This window comes from Macrobrachium rosenbergii, chromosome 6, assembly GCF_040412425.1.
Source record: "Macrobrachium rosenbergii isolate ZJJX-2024 chromosome 6, ASM4041242v1, whole genome shotgun sequence".
Taxonomy (NCBI): domain Eukaryota; kingdom Metazoa; phylum Arthropoda; class Malacostraca; order Decapoda; family Palaemonidae; genus Macrobrachium; species Macrobrachium rosenbergii.
This window is the reverse complement of record NC_089746.1, coordinates 11,205,648-11,229,694: the sequence shown is the minus strand read 5'-3', so window position 1 is coordinate 11,229,694 and position 24,047 is coordinate 11,205,648. Positions and strand designations below refer to the sequence as shown.

General features: G+C 36.9%; 1 protein-coding gene across 8 annotated transcripts in view; it reads right to left on the bottom strand.

Moving 5' to 3' along the window:
- trio (trio Rho guanine nucleotide exchange factor) overlaps window positions 1-24,047 on the bottom strand; it is a 1,217,727-nt gene that overhangs the window by 1,164,603 nt on the left and 29,077 nt on the right. For 4 of the 8 annotated variants that reach the window (XM_067104908.1, XM_067104906.1, XM_067104907.1 and 1 more), the window contains exon 1: window positions 22,644-22,797. The exons of the other annotated variants lie outside the window; for them this stretch is intronic. The gene's annotated coding sequence lies outside the window, so the exon portion shown is untranslated. Of the gene's footprint in view, window positions 1-22,643; window positions 22,798-24,047 lie in introns of those variants that run through there. 8 annotated transcript variants of the gene reach the window in all.

Here is a 24,047-nt window from a genome sequence, read left to right as displayed (position 1 = left end):
CAGTTACTAATAGGACCTCACTGAAACTGGATGGAATCTAGCGGAGATTCTACGGATGCTTGACAATGAGGACTGTTAGTCCTGGAAAGCTTGTAACTTTTCTTGGATAAATATTTCCAGTAAATACCTTCCAGTTTCAATGAGGTCCTGTTAATATATATATATATATATATATATATATATATATATATATATATATATATATATATATATATATATATATATATATATATATATATATATATAATTCTACACTTCCTTCTCCAAATTTATTTCCTCCTTGAAACTGGACTTGTTACTCCACTTCTCTTACAGCTTAATAGGCAGATCTGCAAAATTGGGTACTTCGCCCCATTTGGATACCTTCCAAGTTCCCTCGTTTTATCGTCACCATCCTTTCAATGGGGTCTTAAATTTAAGGGAACCTAATCGGACTTACGTCCCCAGAAAATAAAATGTTCATATACATTATATATATATATATATATATTATATATATATATATATATATATATATATATATATATATATATATATATATATATATATATATATATATATATATATATACGTGTGTATATAATGTATATATGCAAAGGAATAGAGAGAGAGAGAGAGAGAGAGAGAGAGAGAGAGAGAGAGAGAGAGAGAGAGAGAGAGAGAGAGAGAGAGCTAAAATTATCAAAATTAAGTGTTGCTAATACTGAAACGCTATATATACTGTATGTGTGTGGGTGTCTCTAATGGAGTTTTGTGAGAGAGAGAGAGAGAGAGAGAGAGAGAGAGAGAGAGAGAGAGAGAGAGAGAGAGAGAGATCAACAAAAAATTATCAGCATCATGAAATGTTACTAGTACTGAAATGTCAATTTCAACGAAAAATATGTAGCCCAAGTACAGACTAAGGAACAACAGACGTCCTACCTCAACACATCAAGAGTTTTGCCAGTCACGTGGTCATTTCCTTTAGCCCTAGGCAACATAATGGCACTGGCTGACTGTCCTTTTCGTTTTCACAATAATAATAATAATAATAATAATAACAATAATAATAATAATAATGGAGAAACAAATCCACAGTCATGTAAGTGTACATATATTTAAAGATAGATTGTACAGATAGCTTTCGGGAATCTGTTCGACTCCTCTTTTCATTCTGGTACCATGTTGAAGGCTGAAAAGGGGAATCGAATATATTCCCGAAAGCTATCTGTACAGATCTACCTTTAAGTATATGTACATTTACATAACTGTGGATTTGTTTCTCCATTTGAAGACTCATCGTACTATGAGTAGTTAATAATAATAATAATAATAATAATAATAATAATAATAATAATAATAATAATAATAATAATAATAATCTACAATTATATAGTAAATATATTACTATGTAATTGTGGATTTTTATTACACAGATTGTTTTTCACAAGACTATGAATTTCTTAGCAATAATAATAATAATAATAATAATAATAATAATAATAATAATAATAATAATAATAATAATAATAATAATAATAATAATAAACTTCGACTGTCAAGGTCAGTGTCAAGGAACATAATTTATTTCAGCGGACAGTAACCTGCAATTTTCTTTGCAGCCACAAATACTGGTTATTGTCTAGTCATTCTGGGAGACAGGGGAATCTTAAGAATTTTAACCCTGACGCTTTCAAGGCTCTGAATATGATTGTTCGGCAGAAGGTCTCCTCGTTTTTCAAACATCTCAGAAACCTATTTCCTCCTCTTATCTACCTTTTTCAGACTTTTCAGACTGCAAGATTCCCCGTAGGGGGGGTAGGGCCGTCAGTGCACTTCACGGGGTGCACTGCAGGCATTACTCAAGGTTCTTTGCAGCGTCCCTTCGGCCCCTAGCTCCTTTCGTTCCTTTTACTGTACCTCCACTCATATCTTTATTCTCTCTCCTAACAATTATCTCACAGTGCAACTGCGAGGTTTCCCTCTTGTTACACCTTTCAAAACCTACCTACTCTCAATTTCCTTTCCAGCGCTGAATGACCTCGTAGGTCCCAGTGCTTGGCCTTTGGCCTAAACTCTACATCCATTCCATCCCAGACTGCAAGATTTCTGGCGAGGCTAAAAGAAAAGCAGACAAAAAATGCGTGCCCTGACGCTTCAAGAAATTCGTTACATTAAGCAACAAATATCAACCACATAACATTCATATTAATTATGATGCAAAATTATAAACTGAGATTACCTGTAATGGAAATGGAATATAGAATTTAGGCTAAAGGCCAAGTGCTGGGACCTATATGAAGTCATTCAGCGCTGAAACGGAAATGGGGAGTAGAGAGGGTTGAAAGGTGTAACAGGAGGAAAACCTCGCAGCTGCACTATGAAACAAATGTTAAGAGAGGTTGAACAGCAAGATGGAAGAAAGAGCATATGAATGGAATGAAAGGGGTTGCAGTTGGGGACCGAAGGGGAGCTGCAATGAACCTTAAGTAATGCCTACAGTGCACCGCGTGAGGTACACCGACGGCACTCAAGAACACGAAATGGATACTTTGCAAACTGATTTCAGCACGAACATCAACATACACTTTAGATCAGTTTTCAACCAAAATTATAAAATGAGATCACTAGGACCTCAACTTAATAGATTCGGTAAGTTGCTGAAAGACATAATGTTGGATCTGAAGTAGAATTCCGTGCAAAGAGCTTGATCTATTTAGAGTCGCTCTCTGAACACGAGTCACGGACTGAAATGATCGGTGGCGTCCCGTCCTCTTCAAATTTTGCAACAAATCTTATGGCATAAAGTGTTGCATGTAAACAGATTACAGTCCGAGCAATGAAGCTTTGTTTCGAGTAGGGTCTCGTGGGAATTAGGATTATACAATTTAGGCCAAAGGACAAACACTGGAACCTATGAGGTCATTCAGCGCTGAAAGGGAAATTGAGAGTAGAAAGGTTTGAAAGGTGTAACAGGAGGAATACCTTTCAGTTGCACTAAGAAGCAAGTGTTAGGAGAGAGTGGATAGCAAGATGAGAGAGAACATGAACAGAGGTATAGTAAAAAGAATAAAGGGGTTGCAGCTATGGGCCGAAGGGACGCTGCAAAGAACCTTAAGTAATGCCTACAGTGCACAGGATAAGGTGCACTGACGGCAATACGTCGGCCCCCCCCCGGGGGTCGTGAGAATTAGATTAAGAGTATTTTCTTCTAAATGTGTAGGTTCTTCAACAAATGATACTTTATTTTACATGGTTTGTGTGTCACTGACTATGTATCGATTCAGCTGGAGAGAGAGAGAGAGAGAGAGAGAGAGAGAGAGAGAGAGAGAGAGAGAGAGGGGAATAGAACGGTTCTAATTGGAATCATATTACAATTGCGGAAATACAAGGCATATTTCAGAAGAGTACCTCTACCTAACAAAAAAAAAAAAAAAAAAATTTTAAACTGTGCCTATTTCTTAACTTGATGCTCTCTTGGTTCAATTAAAAAGCGAGAAGAACCATTTGCGGCAAATTTAAAGAATCGTTTTCTACAGAATTCTATCCTTCACAATTGACATCGGCTAAGAGTTCGACTCTGAGGATTTATATAGTGCGAGGAAGTTTCTTCGGCGCAATCGAGTTTTCTGTACATCGTATAATCAAGGCCACCGAAAACAGACCTATCTTTCAGTAGTCTCTGTATAATGTTGTATGAGCCACGGCCCATGAAACTTTAACTACGGCCTGGTGGTGGCCTATCCTATATTGTTCCCAGAAGCACGATTATGGCTAACTTTAACCTTAAACAAAATAAAAACTACAGAGGCCAGTGGGCTGCAATTTGGTATGTTTGATGACTGGAGGGTGCATGATCAACATACCAATTTGCAGCCCTCTGGCCTCAGCAGTTTTTAATATCTGAGGGCGGACAGAAAAATGTGCTGACAGAAAAAAGTGAGGACGGACAGACAATGCCGGCACAATAGTTTTCTTTTCAGAAAACTAAAAACTAAAAATGATTAATCATCGTAGCTCCGCCGTTCCCCAGTAACACAGTCATCACTGAGCAGTTCACCGCAGAATTGCCTTGACTAAATATGAGCAACACCGCAACCTTGTGCGTTTGCTTCCCCATTCTGCTAAAACAAAAGTTAAATCTAAGCCCTTTAGTTTATTACACAAAGCTATGCTTCAAAGCATTCAAGGTCTAAATCAGTTTAATAACACTTGCAATTATAAATACCGCGTGATGTCATTTCTAAAGGTTAGATTAATTATAAAAAAAAATGTACGCAAACTCCTATAGAGGGTCCTGTTTGGAGTTGCTGCTCACAGTACGCCTTGTGCAGCACACTGTACATTTAGTAAAGGTTCTTTACTGCGTCCCTTCTTCGGCCTGAGCTGCAATGCTTCCTGCCTTTTACTTTTCATCGGCTTCCTCTGGATTCTCCCTACTTCACTCTCCATCTACTTTGCCTTGTTCCAGTTTTCTCTCTTCTTGAAACTGAAGACTATCACTTGGCTGCCTTTATAAACTACTTTATATAACAGGAATAACCTGAAATCTGGAACGCTGGAATTGAAGGAAAGCAACAAAATTCATTTTTATACCAGAGGATTCTCATCTCTGGAACACTGGAACTGAAGAAATGCAATAAAATTGATTTTTATTCCTCAGGATTCTCATCTCTGGAACACTGGAATTGAATAAAAGCAGCAACACTAATTTTTATTCCAGAGGCTTTTCATCTCTAGAACACTGTAATTGAAGAAAAGAAACAAAACTACTTTTTTTCGAGAAGGTTGTCTCCGCAACACTGGAATTGAAGAAAAGCAATAAAACTCATTTTCATTTCAGAGGCTCATCTCTGGAACCGTGTTATTAAAAAGCAACAGATTTACTTTGTATTCTAGAGGCTTCTCATCTCTGGAACAACGGAATTGAAGAAAAACAACAAAACATTTTTATTTAAGAGGCTTCTAATCTCTGGAACACTGGAACTGAAGAAAAGCAACAGAACTATCTTTCATTCCAGAGACTTCTCTCTGGAACGCTAGAACTGAAGAAAAGCAAAAGAACTGATTTTTACTCCATAGGCTTTTCATCTCTGGAACAATGGAATTGAAGAAAAGCAAAAGAACCGATTTTTACTCGAGAGGCTTCACATCTCTGGAACAATGGAATTGAAGAAAAGCAACAAGGCTCACTTTTATTTAAGAGACTTCTTATCTCTAGAACACTAGAACTGAAGAAAAGCAAATGAACTGATTTTTACTCCACAGGCTTCTCATCCCTGGAACACTCGAATTGAAGAAAAGCAACAGTACTAATTTTTATTACAGAGATTTCTCATCTCCTGAACACTAGAACTGAAGAAAAGCAACAGAACTAATTTTTATTCCAGAGGGTTCTCATCTCTGGAGCAATGGAATTGAAGAACAGCAAGAGAACTAATTTTCATTTGAGAGAACTGGCGAACGTGAATGAAGGAAGGCTATCGTCCTAGCCCCATTTCCTCCTCGAATTAACCGCCATTTCCGATTCCCACTCTCATCCCATAATTCATTGGGGGGAGTCTTGAGCCACTGAGTCATCGAGTCATTTAGGCAACTCACCCATGACTGTCATTTCCAGTAACCTGCCCAATACACTTTCACCGTCTTCCAGGACAACAATCTCATGTTAACGACGCCCAGTGGTTCTCAACCGACCACAGCATTTTAAAGCATACTTGGGTATTACAGATGAGACTTTATTCATTCATAGATTTGATTATCTTCAATGCAACTCCTGATAAGATCTTGTTCTCAGTACTACCTCAGTAATCACTGCAGTTCAACAGGCATTAGCATGGCAGTCCCTGACTCGTGGAAATGAATTGAATATAGAGTTTAGGCCAAAGGCCAAGCATTGGGACCTATGATGTCATTCAACGCTGAAACGGAAATTGACAGTAAAAGGTTTGAAAGATATAACTGGAGGAAAACCTCGCAGTTGCACTATGAACCATTGTTACGAGAGTGGAGAGTAAGATGGAAGAGAGAATATGAAAGGAGGTAGAGTAAAAGGAACGAAAGGAGTTGCAGCTTGGGGCCGAAGGCACACTGCAAAGAACCTTAAGTAATGCCTACAGTGCACCGCATGAGGTGCACTGACGGCACTACGAGGAATGACCCGTGGAACACAAAATGATATCCGTTCACAAAATCAAAGGAATAAAGTGAGCTGGTTAACAAAAGAAGATTACCTGCAAATACAAAAACAGGTTCCACGTTCCCATTCTCGGATACCCATAATCAGTGTTCAACAGACCCTGGAGATTGGAGGATTCGTAATAGAATTTTGAAAGTCCTAATGTACAAAAGTTCTCAAACTGTCATGCTGATCGAGGAGACTGATATGCCATGGGAAAGAATTGTATATAATAATCAGAAAATGCAATAAATAATAAAAGAAAATTCTCTCATGGAAAAAAGCAACATGCACTGGAAATGGGAAACTGCACTTTGCAAACTCACAATTTGCCATTGATGTGTTACACATCGAGATTTAAGTGGTTGGGCAAATTTTTATCCCATGACTGTACAGCACTTGCAAAGCAAGTGTCCCATACCTGAGAAATTGCGAGCACGTTGTCTATCCGAGTACCGGGATGAGTAGGGTAATTACCTTCTCTGTGAAATCCACAGAGATGATATTGTTGTGTAAATCAACTAATAGCTTACCGTTAGTTTTTGGTTTCATTATTGCTTATATAAATACTTTTTTATGTAATGCAGGACTGTGCTGATAATGTACGAATTGAATGAATGTTTAGCAACACAACACAAATTTGCTTAAAGATTTTTACTTTTCAGTTTACGTTATTTACGAACAAATAACATATTATTATTACTATTATTATTATTCAGAGGATAAGACCTGTTCAAACAGATCATGCCCACTGGGGCCACTGACTTGAAATTCAAGCTTCCAAAGAATGTGGCGTCCATTTGAAAGAAGTAAGAGAAGGTAACATGAAATACAAAAAGAGATCACTTATTAATAAATTAATAAAATGAGAGTGCCAAGGTCAAAGTGATTTTTGCAAATCATTAAAGAAAAAAAATGCGCCGGAGTTTCTTCGGCGCAATCGAGTTTTCTGTCCGGTGGTGACCTCAGCCAAGGCCCATAAAACTCTAAGCAGCGGCCCATGAAACTCAGTCACGGTCCGGTGGTGGCCTATGTTGTTGGTACCTATAGTGCGGCCAGAAGTACGATTATGGCTAACTTTAAAAATTGATTAGCAAGTTGTAATATATGTATACGGTGACCGCTAATTGTGGTGCCATTATGCCTAAAATCAAGTGACTGTAAAATGCCATATTCTAGGCAATATATATATATATATATATATATATATATATATATATATATATATATATATATATATATATATATATATATATATATATATATATATATATATATATATATATATATATATATATATATATATATATATATATATATATACACACGTGTGTGTGTATAATTGAATCACGAAAATATCACACGTGATGAATATATAAATATAGGCAATACCACGAAGGAATATGAAACAGCGGAGTAGTATTGCCTTTATATTTATAATAAACCGTATCAAATGATATACATCAGCCCTAATAGATGGTGTCATTATACCCAACATGAAGTGGCAGTATAATGCCATATTCTTGACAGTATGGATATGGAATATTTTTTTCAAGAGAAGTAACTTATGAGATAACCCATAAAAAAATGGAACTAAACAGCATCGAGAACCTGAGAACGAAATAAGATTTTCTTTCCCATAACTTTTGTGGCCAAATAATTAACCTGATTTTCGAGCAAGCTTGGAGAAACTTCAGTGAATTACAAATAAACCGTGAACTAACTGAATTACAACCCGGTCCCTTTTCTACACAGCCGAAAAAGGTAGAGGGAACAAGATACGGCCAGAAGTAAAATAAATAAATAAAAATATACTTAGGTGTCAAGACAAATGGTTAACTTGCTCATATAAACATACAACAGAGCTGTAAAGGATGTAGCTGTCTATAAAAGCCAACCCATTAAAACTAATTTTATAAATTACATATAAAAAAATGTGTAATTTAAGAGCTGAGAGACTACGGTCAATTAAGCAATACAAAACTAACGCAGCTATAAAGGATATACCGTTCAGTATAAACCACCCTACTGAACATATTATAAAATACATATCAGAAAAAAAAAATTACTGTGAATTAAGTGTTAAAGACTCGTGAATTGGGCAAAGCAATAACCTCGTTAACCCCGTATGAGAGGTAGTGCCGTCAGTGCACCTCGTGCGGGGCACTCTAGGCATTATTTACGGTTCTTTGCAGCGTGCCTTCGACTAGCCTAGCAACAACCCCTTTCGTTCCTTTTACTGTACCTCCTTTCATATTCTCTTTCTTCCATCTTACTTTCTACCCTTCTGCTAACAACTAATTCAGAGTGCAACTGCGAGGCTTTCCTCCTGCGGCACCTTTCGAACCTTTTACTGTCAATTTCCGTTTCAGCGCTAAACGACCTCACTGGTCCCAGTGCTTGGCCTTTGGCCTAAATTCTGTCTTCAATTCAATTCAATAACATCGTTAAGCTACGTACATTATAAAGCCAAGAGCTATCCTCAAGTTACGTTTTCCCTTGCATTTCACATAACTATGAATTATATGAATATACATTAGCAAATGTATTCATATAATACAAAAGTTATTTTCGATCTCATTAACTGAAATGTATTCCTATACAATCAAATTATATTTATCGTCTCAACTCACATGTATTCCTATACAAAAGAATTCTTTTTACCGTATCAACTCAAAGTTATTCCTATGCAAACAAATTACTGTTATCATATCAACTCAAATGTATTCATACACAATCAGATTATATTTATCGTATCAACTCACATATTCCTATACAATCAAATTATATTTATCGTCTCAACTCAAATGTATTCCTATGCAAACGAATTACTTTTATCGTCTCGACTCAAATGTATTCCTATGCAAACAAATTATTATCATATCAACTCAAATGTATTCATATACAATCACATCATATTTACCGTATCAACTCACATGTACTCCTATGCAAACCAATTACTTTTATCGCATTAGCCTCGGGGGGGGGGGTGTACCTACGTCATATAAACCAAAGTAACAACATACTACAAAATAAAAATTCAAATAAACTCAAATTTATTTCTATCTTATAATCCTAGGAGGGGTACCTAAGCCATATAAACCTACGTTACAATACACTAAACCATTCAAAAAATTTAAAAAGACAATTCAAAACAAGGCCACATAACCTCTACTAACGCAGGGCATGTGATAAGACCAGGGGTCTTTTAAACACAGATTACATTACGCAACCTGAGCTAACCTATAACGTCTAATCAGACTTTTTTTTTTGAGCCTCAACTCCATTCCGATTCGAACTAGTATATATATATCACTTGTGGAATCTCCTTCCATTGGCATCTCAGGTCTTACGAATATAATGCCAATGGGGCATAGTACCCACACTGTTATGAAAATGGGTACCTAACATTTTAGCATCCTGAAAACAAAACAATCACCAAGCCCGTAGATTAAAGTCTCCATAAAATCACTAAATAATGAATAAATAAATACATACATAAATAAATAAATAAATAAATAAACAGATACACAGATAAATGAATAAAAGCACCCGAAAAATGCTGATAGCGAAAAGAAGTAACATAAACAAAAACCCTCCTGTAATGAGCCGTGAGGAAAGGGGAAACAAAGTGCTTAGGACTAACTACTTCACAATGAACAATGTCAGCTGGGTGGGTGGGGGGGGGGAGGGGAAGAAAAAACAGTCTCATTATGCGCCAACTTATCAGTAAACTCTCATGAGACCAAAGACTGCCGAACGTAATTCTAGGAAGAGTATTAACTTTGCCCAAAAGCCTATTAGTTCGATGCTCGTAACTTGAATGCTCTTACAGATCACCTATCGGTTAACGAAAAGTAGCACAAACACACGCACACACACACACACACACACATATATATATATATATGTATGTATGTATGTATGTATTATATAAATGCATATCCATATATATGTATTATTAGTAAAGACATTCATATATATATATATATATATATATATATATATATATATATATATATATATATATATATAGAGAGAGAGAGAGAGAGAGAGAGAGAGAGAGAGAGAGAGAGAGAGAGAGAGAGAGAGAGAGAGAGAGTTTCTATGGCTGAAGATCTCTACCATCTAACACCTCAGGATTGGCAGTTTTCACAATTATTGTAAACAAGATGCAAATAAACAACACGATACTTTTATAAGAGATGATACTAAAGTATAACAAAAGCTAAACAAAAATGTTAATAACTTTACAGAAAGGAAAGCATTTAAGCAACAAAGGTACATTTGTCATACACGCAGCAGTAACAACAGCATCAGCAACATTACGGCACCGGAACAAGCACGAGAAATTGGCCCGAAGGCAACAAAAGGCATGGGATTCTATTCCCGGCGCGGGCGATACTTGTTATTAGAGGGGTACCATATCTATATTTATAGAAGCAGCGTCGACGCCGACCAGGACTCCCACTTGAGTTACCTGACGCCTCAGGTGGGTTGCATCCGGAGCCACGACAATTAATAACGACAAATTATATGTTACCAAAATGGGATGTTACACTACTCTCTTAAGCTAACTGGTACACGAGATGCTACTTTCTGATGCTTGAATGTTAAATAAGAATCGTATTACTTATAACAAATTATTAGGTATCTAAATGGGATGTCGTTCAGCGTTAGAAAGGCCTCTCGCCACAAAAAAATTATTTGAGTGATAAGCCATCAAAGTTTTGGAAATTCAACCTACTCTAATATCTTTATTTTTCAAAATACAAAGTTGAATTTTGTATGAGATGAAGTATTTGCGATCAGGAATAGAACAGTATGCATAAAAAAATTATAGTTCAATCCCACCCTCTTTTTTGGGAAAAAAGAGGGGAATGTTTTAAAGCCATTTTCAAAGGTTGGGGCGAGAGGCCCCTCTAATGCTGAAATGCTTGAATATAAAATAAGAAAATTCGTATTAATTAAGACAAATTATTTGGTATCTAAATGGGATGTTACACTACTCTCTTAACAGGAACACGATATAGTACTTACTAAATTTATTCTTTAAATGGACATTTCGTAACCTTCCGCAATTTGTTTATCGTAAGGTAGGTTGGCACCATGAAATATTAACTGTAATATAACATAAAATTCATAAAATGGAGGTTCCACTAATTTTAGTAGCATACGGGAAACATGTCACACTATCTAGTACAGAGAGTTCATGAAATATAGCATAGACATCTATAACTATACACGGGATTACCATCGTTCCTGTGAACAAATGCGTGTAAACATACGCAATATGATGTGCAGTATGCTCACTTATTACAAACTTGCCTTGGGATTGTCGAAAAAAACTGCTTCCGATAGTGCTTTCCATTAACACATCGGAGACCAGATTATATTTTATTACTTTTCTCAACCCTATTTTGCTCTTCTCATCCAAACATTTTGAAAAACAGCAAATACTTGAGGAATGTCAAAAACTGATACCCCTTAATTGGAACTTAACTATAACTCTGAAATACCGTATTTTTCTCTCTCATTTTTGTAGTGACTGACGAGACAGCTAATCTATTGGAAAAATACGAAGGAGAGTTAAACCAACAGAAACAGATAAGGTCGATCTTGGAACAAAAAAGGAAATTAGAACTGTGATACCAATCAGAGGACGCTGACTACAAAAAGAATATCGCCAGAAAGGTGTTTGGCTGAAGCCACAGAAGAGAATAAACGCTCTCCCACCTGAGGAACCAGTGACTGAAATAATACCTGCAGAAGAGAGACAGCAAAGGTTTCTTACATGTAGCGAATGATTTCTGCCCTAAAATGGAAGACTGCAGTATCTGCAAAAACATAAAAATGAGAAGAATGGCAGATACTCCCTTGCCTTACTACTGATTTTGCAGATACTGGAAATGGGACCCCCTAATTACTCGTGGAAAGCATTGAAGAATCATTCTGAAACTGCAGGAACTTGTAAGTATACCTTAGTTTAACCAGACCACTGAGCTGATTAACAGCTCTCCTAGCGCTGGCCCGAAGGATTAGATTTATTTTACGTGGCTAAGAATCAATGGTTACCTAGCAACGGGACCTACAGCTTATTGTGGAATCCGAACCACATTATAGCGAGAAATGAATTTCTATCACCAGAAATAAATTCCTCTTATTCTTCATTGGCCGGTCGAAGCTTTGAACGCGCGGCCAGCAGAGTGCTAGCTGAGAACGGAACCCACCCTCCCAATGAGGAACTATACGTTTTAGTGTTTCACGAGCCCAATAATAGGTGGCATATCTCAATTTCGAAAATTTTGCAGATACTACAGTTTTCCATTTTAGGGCAGACTTGATGTTACTACGAAGAAAGATCGCAGAACCATGAAATGAGAGTAAACATTATGAACAACATACTATATGAAACCGGGACATATTTGGACAATAAAAATAATAAATAAACGTTCACCCGAGTTGAATATAATAACTTACGTCAAAATTAATTTTTCTCCTAACACCGTTTACAAATTGTAATCAATCTGGCGATTTACTGATAGGCTGGCATGCCACATGACACCTATATAAATAATAAGTAACTGTTTTCTGAGTTGAAGACATGAACTTACTTCAAAACTAATTTTTCTCCCTCCACCGTACACATGTTGGGATGAAAATGAAGAATCATAATTAAGTGTTTTTATCGGAGTTGAAAAAAAATAACTTAGGTCAAAATTAACTTTTCCCCCTCCACCGTACACATGTTGGGATGAAGCTGAAAAAGCATGGATATGTGGCCACATAAATAACTGTTTTTATCGGAGTTGAAAAAATTAACTTAGGTCAAAATTAACTTTTCTCCCTCCACCGTACACATGTTGGGATGAAACTCAAAAAGCATGGATATGTGGCCACATAAATAACTGTTTTTATCGGAGTTGAAAAAATTATCTTAGGTCAAAATTAACTTTTCTCCCTCCACCGTACACATGTTGGGATGAAACTGAAAAATCATGGATATGTGGCTACATAAATAACTGCTTTTATCGGAGTTTAACTGGTTTTGTCGGAGTTTAACTGTTTTTATCGGAGTTGAAAAAAATAACTTGGGTCAAAATTAATTTTTCTCCCTCCACCGTATGTACAGTGCTTGTTGGGATGAAACTGAAGAATCATGGATATACAGGCACGCCAAGATGGAACGCAACTTTGTGACGTAAAGCCTCCAGTTATAAAAGAATTCCCGTGTAAACAACACAACACTTGAAGAGCCGCCCACTCGAGATAAGAAAATGCTTTCTTAAGAAGGCCTTAAAAACAATCGGGCACGAGTAAATGCGGATTTTTTGGCGGGTAATTTTAACCACACAAAAAACAAACTACCTGATTAAAAGACAACATTATATACGCTATGGTTAGGAACATGAATCTACATTGAAAACAAGGCTATAGGAATTTCAATTAAGAGATTCCACATACCGCATCTTCTTCTATACAGATTCTATATTAACATTCACTACTTGCCAACGTTACTCAGCCAAGTCGAAATATTTTCATGAACATTGGAGTTAAATTACCTTGAGAATTCAGCACTTGCTTCACTATACACTGACCAACCTACAATTCTTTACTGACCCCTCAAAAAGAATCAAGTAATGTGGGAGGCAATAGGGAACCCTAAATTCCACTTCTGATATATATATATATATATATATATATATATATATATATATATATATATATATAATTTATATATATATATATATATATATATATATATATATATATATATATATAATTTGTATATAGGCTAAAATATATATATATATATATATGTGTGTGTGTGTGTGTGTGTGTCTTGTCTTACCCTTCATTCAATTTCAATTATTATTTAATTAAACATCAGGGTTAAACTTCTCGACTCAGGAGAATCCGCCCGCAGAAATGGTTCTTTAATGAAAGGTAAAAATTCGATACTAGAGAAGCTGGAAAGCTAGGCAGAAAACATAAGAAAAAAAATTGCAACATGCACTGCAAACCACCTACGGTGTGCCTACCAAGGAACACTGTGAGCCGTACCCGGCTACTTGGGCATTCCTCTCACAATCCAACCCGTCTACAGCGTGCCAGCCAAGGCAACTGTAAGCAACACCCCGCTATTTGGGCACTTCACTTCAGATCAAATTAAAACAGGGAGGTATAGTGGATGGGGCGAGGAGCACGATTATCGAACAGGAACAGAAATAAAGGAGAATAATGTATGTGCTTGAGCATTCCAAGCAATGTCGACCGAACTCCTAAACAAAGGAAATTCGGAATTCTTGACTCTTTTTCATTTATTTTCTTCTTTAAGTTAAGGTTAAGGTGTTCGACTCTCTCTCTCTCTCTCTTCATTTATTTCTTTTTTCTTTAATTTAACTGTAAGGTGTTCGACTCCCGCTCTCTCTCCTTTTCATTTATTTTTTTCTTTAAGTTAACTTTAAGGTGTTCGACTCTCTCTCTCTCTCTCTCTCTCTCTCTCTCTCTCTCTCTCTCTCTCTTCATTTATTTCTTTTTTCTTTAATTTAACTGTAAGGTGTTCGACTCGTGCCCTCTCTCCTTTTCATTTATTTTTTCTTTAAGTTAATTTTAAGGTGTTAATTTTAAGGTGTTCCACTCTCTCTCTCTCTCTCTCTCTCGTCCACTTCCGCCATCTCCCCATTTCGAATCGATACGTCATAAAATCCTTGATAAAATCTATCCAACGGCATGTTTGCCTCTGCACTTCTCTCCTCATCCAATATTTACGAGGTGTCCCTCTTCAAACGGAGCAGTCCATGTCGACAGTTGAAACCCAGCCCAACAAAAATAAAATACGTATTTTTTTAAATGATGGGCTATTTTTTTTTTTCTACTTGTAACAGCAAATCACGTAGAATTACCTTCTTGTTCCAACAAAAGTTAAATGCTTATTTTTTTTAAGTAATGATGGGGTACCGTACTTTTTTTCTGTAACCGCAAATCAGAGAGAATTGTCTTCTTGTTCCGGGTTTGCCTAAATTCTGCTTTTCCTTCCTTTTGCAAAGAGGATTGGTCTGTGGTTTTCTTCCAAACTTAAGCACGGTTTCTTTTCCTTTCTCTTTCGCAAAGGTCATGTCGCTCGTAGCATTAAAATGAAAAGTGAATATAACACTAAAATGAAAGCGTATACCACAGTAAAATGGAAGCGTATATAGAACAGTAAAATGAAGGCATATATTACACTAAAATGAAAGAGAACACTACAGTAAAATGAAAGCGTATATTACACCACAATGAATGCGAATATTACATTAAAATGAAAGCGTATACTACAGTAGAATGAAAGCGTATACCACAGTAAAATGGAAGCGTATACAACACTAAAATGAAGGTATATGTTACACTAAAATGAAAGTGCATACTACAGTAAAATGAAAGCGTATATTACACCAAAATGAAACCGTATATTACACCAAAATGAAAGCGTATATTACACCAAAATGAAAGCGTATATTACACTATAATGAAAGCGTACATTACAAAGAGAATATCTCAATTTGCGTTTTGAAATATAAGCCAAGATCTCCAGTATCAATAGCATGAAAAAATACAAACCAAATGCATAAGTAAACGAATGTCTCACGCAAAAAGTCTGACAAACCATTAACTAACGAATAAAACTATTAGGAAATGCATACACAATGCACACAAATTATATATATAAATGTAATTGCCTTGCCTCTTCCAAGAGAGCAGTATCTTTATCTTTCTGTATATCCACAAGTGCACATGGAGCCAACACAAATACACTCACTTAAATAGCCTACATACTGTACATACAAAATTATATATATATATATACATATGTATATGTATATAGTTTATATACGCACACACACACATTTATATATATATATATATATATATATATATATATATATATATATATATACGTGTGTGTGTGTGTGTGTGTGTGCGTGTGTGTGTTTGTGCACGTTTACAAATGAGAATACACAAAAATAAAAACTATCTTGCAAGAGGCGAAGAAAGGCAAGGCAAGGCAAGAAGCGTCACTTGAGCTCAAGGTCTCGTCTTCGCCGGCAGCTAAGTTTCTCATAATTTGTGTCCCAAAGCTGAAGAGAGAAAAAGAAAGACTCAAGAGAAAAACAGAAAGAAAATAAAAGACAGACAGAGAAAGAAGGATAAAAAGACCATTAAGATACGAGGGTCAGACCATCATCTCGCCTGACATTTCATATTTGAGTGGTGAAATCGGAAGGAAATTAAACAGTAAAAGAATTCAAACTATAATGGAATGGACTATAAATTTTAGGCCAAAGGCCAAGCACTGGAAAGGAAATTGAGAGTAGGTAGGTTGAAAGGTGCAACAGGAGCAAAACCTCGCAGTTTCACAATGAAATAATTGTTAGGAGAGGTTGGATAGCAATATGGAAGAAAGATGAAAAGAATGGAGGTACAGTAAAAGGAATGAAAGGGAGTTGCAACTAGAGGCCGAAGGGACGCTGCAAAGAACCTTGAGTAATGCCTACAGTGCACCCCGTGAGGTGCACTGACGGCACTAGCCCCCTACGGGAAAGAATTCAAACGGAAATTCTACCAGATTATTAACGTGCTGCATTTCATATTTAAGGACACGAGACAGAAGGAAATTGAACATTAAAGAAAATGTTTCAAACATAGGAACTCTAGTATATTATTTATCTGCTTTACTAAGCTTTCTCACTTCCCTAGAATAAAAGTTAGAATATTTCATACAACTTTTTAAACATTATAAGTTTCAAAGTTTTACCCAATAACTTCTCATATAGTACGATCTGAGAAGAATGCTAAATAGTTTAAGCAAACTTTATCAGATTCCTCTTCTCTCTCTCTCTCTCTCTCTCTCTCTCTCTCTCTCTCTGTATGTCTCTGTATGTATGTGTATGTATATATATATATATATATATATATATATATATATATATATATATATATATATATATATATATATATATATATATATATGTATGTATGTATGTATATATATAATCCCAATAAAATGGATGAAAACCTCCAAATTATGCAAACATACATCATTAAAGCAAACAAATTTGCAAGGTACATCAACTTCAATCCCCCACCCAGAACGCGTAAATGTTATTGACAGAAATAAAAATCTAAAGGCAACCCAAAACGGTACACGTCATTTATACTGAAAATAAAAAAAAAAGTACGAAAAAAATTCGGCGAAAAGAATGAAAACGAGTTAAACAAAGACAAAATACGCAATAAACAAAGCCCAATCAAAACAAAAAAGGTACGTCACAATCCCGCAAGGACAAAACCCTTCTCCTCCCAAAAAAGCTACCACCCGCTTCCACCTAACCTTTGGCAAGCGCGAGCAAAAAAAAAAAAAAAAAAAAAGCGTCATAAAAAAAAAAAAAAACCACCGCGAGTCATATTGAAATTCGGCTACTGCAAGTAAACAAGGGCCTTTCTTCCCAGCAGCGAAGAGATGCCCCGCCATGGCTTCCTAATCAGACACCGCAAGTTTATCCCCTTTCTGATGACCGGTAATAGGATTGGAAGGGACGTCCTACTCAGCCATCCAAAGGGCAAGATGGAGGAGGAGGAGGAGGAGGAGGAGCCGTTCTCAAATCTAACCTCCTTGGTTCCTCCGTCTTCCCCTTCCCACGCCCCCTTCCCTTCTCCTTCTGTACCCTGACCCCCGAGTCTTTCATCTTTAAAACCTTAGAGGTCTCCCTTGATGCTGCTATCACGAGGCATGATGGCACATGCCAACCACCGCCCCCACCCTCCCTGCCCTCCTTACACACACAAGAAGATACTTTCGTTGTACTAAGACTCATGTCACTCATTACCAGAAGCTTCCTGAATAATTACAGCTTCGTTAATTTGCCACCAGGCTTGAACAGTGGGGCCTATTCAATCTCGAACCTCTAGCTAGAGATCAGGGCAAGATGAATTACAGTACTTACATTTACATAATTAGATGATACGACAATTTAAATTAGTCTTAGATCAGTATAATCCCAAACCGGTTTTCATCTCCGTACAATCCTGAAAATCTTTCTTGGAAACACGTAATCATGGCCAATAAAAGAAAGACCCTCATCTAAAAGAAATGACCGTTTCTCCAATAATGCACCTTCCCAAAAGCACTGTCAGCTTTCTACGACCTCACGCTTGTAATCGATGAAGTGTATACACTACAGAAAGGGAAACCGTGGAACCAAGCGTCAAAAATGACACCATAATTCATAGTTTAGTCAATACTGCAAATCAATAAGTGCCACACTTCAAGCCAGACTGCACATTTCGACACCTAAAATCCTTCCTCGTACACCTGTTCCTTAACGCTGTCGTTGTTATCTGTAAACAGACTGATCCGTGTACTGGCTACTTGCCATTGACAATGGCTTGCTCAAGACCCCAGCAACGGGGACACAGCTCCTTAAAGTCTCTTGTTATCTTTCAATCCTACGGAGTTGTCTATCCACAGATAACTCAGTTCTTTAGTAATGTTACAATATTAAAATGGTAAGAATACCGCGTATGGTCTTCAAATTCCACCATTTAATGGAGACGTGGTGGAACCTTTTTCAACACAAATGTACTGCAATAATGTCTTCTTCAAATCAGATTTGATATCGAAATTGATTGAACGCGAAAATCACTTCCCAAAACCACGATGAAACTAAGTTGGGCAATGACAACAAAAGCCCAAGCATATAAAAAATGCGCATGCGCACATGCCAGCCACCCCGTTGCGTGAAAGGACTGCATTAAATCCTGTCTTGAACAATAATCCTGTCTTGAACTAATACATCAGACACAAATAAATTGCAAACGTTCCACACTCAACGCCTAGTGTGACCATCCTAAAATTCAACGAACTGAAAATGACAAGTTGCATAGCAATTGCACTCAAAACATGCAATGCATAGTACCTTAATCACGATGGGAATTTCTTTGCTAGGATTTCATGATGACAATTTCTTCACAAATTTCTCCCTTAATAATTTAGATGATCGCTCCCTGACCTCTCTGAAAACCTGATCCTGTTCCCTTGTCTGGAATGGACTGGACTATAACATTCAGGCCAAAGACCAAGTGCTGGGACCTATGAGGTCATTCAGTGCTGGAAGGGAAATTGAAAGTAAAGCGGTTCTGAAGGTTTAACAAGAGGAAAACCTCCCAGCTGCACTATGAAACATCTGTTAGGAGTGGGTGTAAAGTTAGGAGGAAGAAAGAGAATATGAACGGAGGTACAGCAAGAGTATCCACCTGTCTGGAAGTCTACAAATACTGCAAAGGTGGCCTGATGAGTTCTCGGGACGGTACGTATCGTTCCAAAGGACGAAACTTACCGTCTCGACCCTCAATTATACAACCATCAGTTTTTTTTTTCTTTTTTATTACAATATCGGTACAATAGTGGTAAATATAACTTCCCTCGACGGCGTAACTCCTTCTTAGTGGATTCTCGTAAGATCCGTTAAAACACGTAGCTCTCATTAACGCCTCTTCTGGCCGTGCGCCAGTAATAAACGGCTAGGACGTGCCACATGCTTTGCACGGCAGCCACACTTTCATGTGGTGCCACTTTGTTGTTATACTTCACAATGCCTTCAGCCCCGTAGGGTGGTATTGCCGTCAGTGCACCTCATGTGGTGCACTGTAGGCATTACTTAAGGTTCTTTGCAGAGTGCTTTCGGCCCCTAGCTGCAACCCCTTTCGTTCTTTTTATTGTACCTCCTTTCATGTTCTCTTTCCTCATCTTACTTTCATCCTCTCCTAACTGTTAATTCATAGCGCAACTGCGAAGTTTTCCTCCTGTTACACCTTTCAAACCTTTTACTGTCAGCCTCCGTTTCAGCGCTGAATGACCTCATAGGTCCCAGTGCTTGGCCTTTGGCCTAAATTCTATATGCAACTCAATTCAACTCGCAATGCCTTCAGTCTCTCCTTCCTTATGTGACGCTGGCGTATAAATTTGTCACTCAGTTAATATAATTAGCATTCCTTATTTTTTAAAGATGTGAACTGGTATTCCTACCAGGAAGTTCTCTTTAAATTGAAGAGATTGCTGACTAATTATACTGTACAAAAGCTATGTTCCGTCGCCCTGGTTTTTCCTGACTTTTACTTTTTTTTTGTTACGTAAACACTTCTTTCATCATTAATTATCTTGATTTAGTTGTTACATCCTTCCATCTTTTCTCATTTCATATTTGGGCCTTCTATGCGGCAGTTAATGACATTTCAGATCTTTTCCACACACACACACACATATATATATATATGTATATATGTGTACGTATGTATACTCGTATATACATATATATATACATATATATACATATACATATATATATATATACATTATATATATATAAATAATGTCATACATCCATATATCTTTGCTCACGTCACCAGGAAAAAAATACACTGCGAGATTGCCAGAGACACGTGAAACACGGCTTACGATAGGATCCCATATGATCTTACCGATGACAACGGCTCGCTTATTTGGATCAGCATGTTTATGCGCGAGTAGGGGAGTGTGATTCAAGACTGAAATACCTCTTGCAAATTCAACTGAAGATTTTCTGACCTATTTATGGTGTGATTTTATGACCTACAACTGCGAGTGTTTTTTTTTTAACCTTAATATAACGTGATTTTATGAGTATTTCAAGAGCCTTCCGCGTTTCCCCGTTTGTTTTCCTGTCAGAGGACGTGGGGAGGGGGGAAAGGTCAATGCGCTTCCGCGAGAGAGAGAGAGAGAGAGAGAGAGAGAGAGAGAGAGAGAGAGAGAGAGAGAGAGAGAGAGAGAGATTTGCGTGACTAGCATTCAAAACCATACTGTCTTCTTGCTAATTTACTTGCAAGGATCTCTCTCTCTCTCTCTCTCTCTCTCTCTCTCTCTATTTTCCACCACAACTTACATCACCTTTGAAGAGTTGATATTCACCGAAGAAGAACTTCCCAATCTGAAGATCCTAGAAAGGAAAAGAGGATAACTCACAGAAAATCCTCTGACATAAATGTTCCATTTACCGACAGCAACTGGCATCACCGCTTACGCACTTCTGCTCCCAAAGCTTCCAAAAATATCCTCCGAACGACCGTCATATCTCGCCGTGTCGTTAATCCCACAGGTTCTGGTCCCTCGTTATCACCCGTTAAATACCAACCCCGCTCCCTCCCCCTCCCCCTTCCTCTTCCTCTTGCATCCCTGGCCACCCACCGACCTACCTACCTACCAACCTACCCCTCCGCCCCTCAACACCAAATATCATTTTCTGGACCAGGGCAGCATTGGGAAGCTTAACGACGATGCATTAGGCCCACTTAATGGCACGGGGCTGTTTGGTGCATGATGCCACTAAATCACGTCCAGTGCCAGATAAGTTTGTTCTTTCCTTCCCTCCTTCCTTCCTTCCTTCCTTTATTCTTTCTTTCGTCTTAATTTAAAGCAGGTCATGGGGAACAAATTTACCATTGATTTACCAGACTTAATTATCAAATATAACTTACATATTATCAGCACGAGAACGTCATTCTATATATATATATATATATATATATATATATATATATATATATATATATATATATATATATATATATATATATATATATATATATATTCTTTTAAAAATGTCGTTCTATAGATTATCAAAGGATTTGCTAAAGATGAAAAAGTCACCCTAAGAATTTCATCTTTTCATGTGAAATAATAAGCTTAATTATCAAATATAACTTACATATCGTCAGCATGACAGCGTCATTCAACATACATTATATATCTACCCTAAAAAAAACGTTTTATAGTTTGTCCAAGAGACTGGATAAATACTGAAATAGTCAGTGAAATAACTTTTTCTTTTCAAGCAAATTACTTGAAGTATAATACATCCATAATGTGACGCCTTGCAAGTACTTTACAAAAATGCATTTCTTTCAGCAACAATAATCCATCACGTGGTCACGTATCCAAGATTATGCCACAACTCTTAATGCAAACCCAAAGTTCACAAGAAAAGGCATACTTGAAAATAAATTTTATACACACTGTCCACTCTCATCATGACAAAGATCCATATAAGGACTTCTGAAGAGAGAGGAGGAGGAGGAGGGAGAGGGAGACCTCCTCCTCCACCACTACTTTTGAGGGACCACCAACAAGAAGAAGAGTGGCCCCCCTTCCCACTACACAACAGCACCTTATCGCATTACACTTCACGCCATTCTCCCCTGGCCATTTCAAACGGTATCCATCAAGAAGTTTTATTTTAGACTCACTTATCTAACACTGACACTTCAGAAGAAGGAGGAGTAGTAATCACCACAAACATCATCATTATTATCATCACCACAGAATCATCATCACGCAAATGGCAACCACATGTGATGACCAACAACAACGAAACGATAAACAACAATCGTCATCGCTCCACCACGAAACACTTACTCGGGGAAAGCATGTCCCACACGGGATGGCCGTGGCTTCTAGACCCGAGAGATACACAGTTACACCTCGCGCACACACCGGTCCAATACACACTGGCTGAAGAACAGACCCTCAACCCCGTGTGAAGGTCTGCTATGCTGCTGCTGCTGAACTTGGCAGCAGAGCAGCAGCAGCAGCAGCGGCAGGCGGGTGGTGGGGGTGGTTAGTAGATGGGAGGTGTGGGTGGATGAGGAGGCAGGTTGCCAGCACTCTGTTGGTGTGTGTGTGTGTGTATGTACGTGTGTGAGTGAGAAGCAGATGTGCCGCTGAGGGCGAGGGGCAGACATCGATGATGGTTTAGGTAGGGCGCGAAGGCGAGGGTGGCCTTGGGTAAAGGATGACCGTGAGAGAGAGAGAGAGAGAGAGGGGACCAAGGTCTACGGACCGTTGCATTAAAGAGAACCAACGAGAAATATATAAATACAATTATTCTTTAAGAAACTTTATATATATGATTATAATAACTTTTTTACGTGATATTCTGTATATCACACATTACAGGTAATGTGGTGTGATAATATATATATATATATATATATATATATATATATATATATATATATATATATATATATATATATATATATATATATATATATATACATATATATACATATATACATATATATATATATATATATATATATATATATATATATATAATATATATATATATATATATATATATATATATATATATATATATATATATATATATATATATATACATGCATTTTAGGGTCAACATATTTTAATTTTTACAGGAAGTTTACCAACAAAATATTAAAAGCGATGAGTAGCCTAATGGTGATTTCCCCCTAAGGGAGACAAGAAGCAGTAAGGTTAACATTCCATCTTATTCATTTATTATTTATTTACTGAATTTTCTTTCGTTTACTACACAGACGCTACGATAAAAAAAAAACACTAATAAAAATCAAAACCTCAATTTAATCGATGTTCCCATGGAAGATGTATCCTTAAAAATCACATGCCTTCAAAGGTGACATTTCCTTTTTGATTGCATGTCTTGAAAAATGGAATTTTCTTTTAAAACTTTTTTAAAAACCTTTTCCCCATAAAACATTTTAGAAACTTTTCCTTATAAAAAAATTCTAAAAAGCCTTTTCCTTATCAAATATTTTTAAAAACCTGTAACTCATAAGATGTTCAATAAACTTTTCCTATAAAACACTAAAAAAAAAAAATTTTCTTTACAGAATAAAAATACTTGAGGGAATTTCATCGGAAAAACAACACACCTTTCTAGAATATACATTTTTACAAAATCAGATACCTTCAAAAAGATATGTCCTTCATGATAGGCTATATCTCTAAATGAGGGTATGTCCCTCCGAAAGAAAA